Below are 3,674 nucleotides of genomic sequence, written 5' to 3'. Positions count from 1 at the left end.
ATTTAATTCGGCTTTCCCTAAGTCCAAAATGGAGAAAGCATTAATAAATACTGAACTCCCTGTCTCAGATCTGCCTGAAACAGATTTTAATAAATTACATTTCATGCTGCAATCCAAGCAATGAGCTGCCACACTTATGATTAACAGAGCATCATTCTTATAAAAGAACTACAGTTTTAAAATAAAAGAATTGTGTTATACCGTGCTATCACATCAATATCAAAAAGAGGTACAATGTTGTTCCAATGTTAATGTTAAGCTGTCAGTTCAATTCTGTGTTAGATTGTAAAGTATAAGTACTAATTGACATCAAAATTCGAAAGATAATTTTTATAAACTTGGAGAGGGATCACTGTTGTTTTGGTTTAAGACTTTGAGAGGATATTCATAAAAACTCATTTGAGTAACAATAAATTTTTTAAATTGAAATTATACTCTTTGAAGTCCCAAACAAATGCATATGAAAATCCATCAAGGCTGCTAGTAATTTTAATGTTCTTAAAGAATGTCTTTGGGAACATTTAAGCATGGTTTTAATTTTTAATGTCAATTTTTCTAAATATTCTAATAGTTACTGAAATTATTCTTAAGATATTTTCAAGTCTTTTTGAAAGTAAAAACTGACCTTTTCAGCCAGTGGGGGTGAAAAAATATTTTCTCAATAGCTGATCCAGAATTCTCCATTGAACAAGAACTGCATTTGTTTAGAAAATGATACCAAAGGAAAAAAGGTTAGTTAGGCTTTTGGCTTTTAGCTCATAGATTGGATGAGCTATGGAGGAAGAAAATTGTTAAACTTTACAAATAAATGAAAATTGGAAACAGAGATAGCTCACAAAAAAAGAGAAGGGACGAGGAAAATAAGAAAGAGCAGTCAAGTAGAAGAGCAGTACACCAAAGCTGGAGTTGCAGAAATGGCTGAGGAACTGTTAGCTAGAGCCCCAGTGCTGATTCTGCAGCTTTCTAATTGCAAAGTGAAACTTCTCTCATCTTCCTTAATCTTCTGGAGTGAGTAAAGTCTGTTGCTCACTCTCTCCTCTAAAAATAAGCAAGCAAAACTCAAAGTTAATCATCCTGATTCTTTTCTGTGGCTTATTTGCCATCTTCTTGTCTTGTCACCTCTTCTTCTAACTAGTGGCTTTCAAGTTTTAGCATGCATCAGAATTTCCTGGGGAACTTCTTAAAACAGAATTTTGGGATTCATTCCCAGAGCTTTTGATTCAGCAAACGGAGTATGGCCTGACATTGCTGGTTAGGGAAACATATTTTGAGAATATCTGGCCTCACATTTTCCAGGTTATCACCCTCACTCATCTCTTACCTGGACAACAGCCTCCTAACTGATGTCTCTGCTACACGTCTACTCAGTAGTCTGAATAATCTTCCAAAAAGTATAAATCTGATTGGGTAAATAAAACTTCCACAAAAATCATATTCTGTCCACTTTATGTAAAATACAGTGCAATCCTTTTCTCCCACATCCTGCACCTCAAATACATACTGCTTTATATGTTAAGAAGATGTACCACTATCTTATGGTTTCTTACTTAATATATAAGAAATATAAAATACTATTGTTTATAAATTATTAGAGTTATGACATAAAATAGCTTGTCTCTCCTGCTTATATCCTTGATCATACATTCTGCATGACTCATATTATAGATTTTGTTAATATGTTAAAAGAATTAAAATGCCATATTGCTGTTGTAAATATTTTGCTTTAGGTGCTTAGTTATTTTTTACATTTTCTATGAAGATTTAGATTGCAAGAACTTCTACCTTATTTACTTTCTTATAGTCCAGCTCTGTCATTACTCAGCTTTCCTATTTGGAGACAGACATTTATTTTCTCTGTGTTTCAGTTCCCTTACCCATAAAATGGGGGCCATAAGGCTATCCATGTCAAAGGTTGCTTTTAGAAACCAATTTATCATTACATGTAGAGCACATGACACATGGTAAGTTCTCAATAAATGCTAATTTAATTTTATTATTATTTAAAATTGTTGTTATTGTTGCTACCTCAGATGCTCCCCCAGATTAGACTGTTCACCACCAGCCAGAGGTCATTGTTGGCAAAGGGATTGGGAGGTTGAAGAATAGTCAAAAGGAGTGCTATGATGAATGCAAATGAGGGTGTCATAAAGTTAAAGTCTCCAACCAGTAGGCAGAAGTTTGTATGGCTGGAATGTAGGGATTGTAGATGTGGACAAGCAGGCTCAGACTGCAAATGGTATTGGAAAATGGAACTGTCTGGTATTTAATCCCTGATTGTGGAGACTGGGAAATAGAACAAAGTACAACTTACTGAGCATGTGCTGCATGCCACATAATTGCATTCATGTTGTCTAACTTCATACTTGTCAATAATTCTATTTTTATAGAATGTAAGGGAAGAGACAGAGATATCAGGTAACTTGTAAAACACTACGCAATTTAAAATCATAGAATCTGAATTCAGTCTTAGTTTTGTCTAAATCCAAAGCTAATCACCTCTTTTTTCATGCTTTATTTTTAATGACAATACGCAAAAAATTGGCAAGCATTTCTGATAAACAAGTTAAATCTATCTACAGTGCGGAGGCTGCTTTCAATTTACATCAAAACTAAGAACCCTCCTTTTGGGAATGTGGTTCGCTGGAGCTAAGAGTAACAAGATGGGAGACATAGGTGGCTAGGATCTTTGGGAAGGAGAGAAGAATAAAAGTGTGTTGAGCTTAAAAGCAAGCAATCTTGTGATTTTAAAATGAACACTTCAGACCTGACACCATTCCCAAAGAGGAGTATCCTTGACCCTTCCCTAAACTAGAAATCCTCGTGTTCCATTAAGCCAAGTACACAATGGGACTCTGAAAAACCAAAGATAAAAAGTGTGTTTGCAACAACTTAAAACTTCTAGAAGCAGTAAAAATCATATGTTTCTCAGAAATACTCTAGCTCACCTGGCAGACATCAAATTAAAACTCACATCACTACCCAGTGTTAATCTCAGAATTTCTGATTCATTAAGTCTTAGGTGAAGCCAGAAAAACTGCACTTATAACAACTTCTGAGGCAATGCAGATGCCACTGATCTTCCGCCATACTTTGAGAATCACCACTGCAGTCTAAACCACTCATTTCATATTGGAATAAAGTGAGATGAGAGTGTATCCAACGTTGCACAGAAAATGATCTTGGAAAAGTAAAAAGAATAAAGGACCACTGAGGTTTGTCTGAAGGATTTATCTGGAGTCAGTCTTGTGATAATATGGTTGTGTCCAGGCCCTAATTCATTGTTAAAGCTATAAGGATATTCAGTCACTTTGGGACTAGGTAAACCACCAGGAAAAAGAAATCAACATAATACATTTTATGCCATTTTCTCATAAACACTAACTCTCAATTTTGAACATATTGTAACAAATTCTATTAGCTCGTTTTAAAGCTGTAATGAAAATGGGTGAAACAGATTTTATCTAGTTAGACTTCAATCGCTGAAATTCATTAGAAGAAGTTAGGCTATTTAAATCATGGAGTAAATGCTATATTCTCAAGGGAAAATTGATTTTATTTCCCAGGCCAAATCAGATGAATTGGATATAGTTGACTAGGCTACTGTCTTGAAACTTATTTGGATGCAAAGCTGGGACTTAGAGAAAAAGATAATTATCTGCCAAAGGTAATGAAGA

Source organism: Bubalus bubalis, chromosome 4 (genome assembly GCF_019923935.1).
Source record: "Bubalus bubalis isolate 160015118507 breed Murrah chromosome 4, NDDB_SH_1, whole genome shotgun sequence".
Classification (NCBI taxonomy): Eukaryota; Metazoa; Chordata; class Mammalia; order Artiodactyla; family Bovidae; genus Bubalus; species Bubalus bubalis.
The sequence above is the reverse complement of the archived record's forward strand: the minus strand, read 5'-3'. Positions refer to the sequence as shown.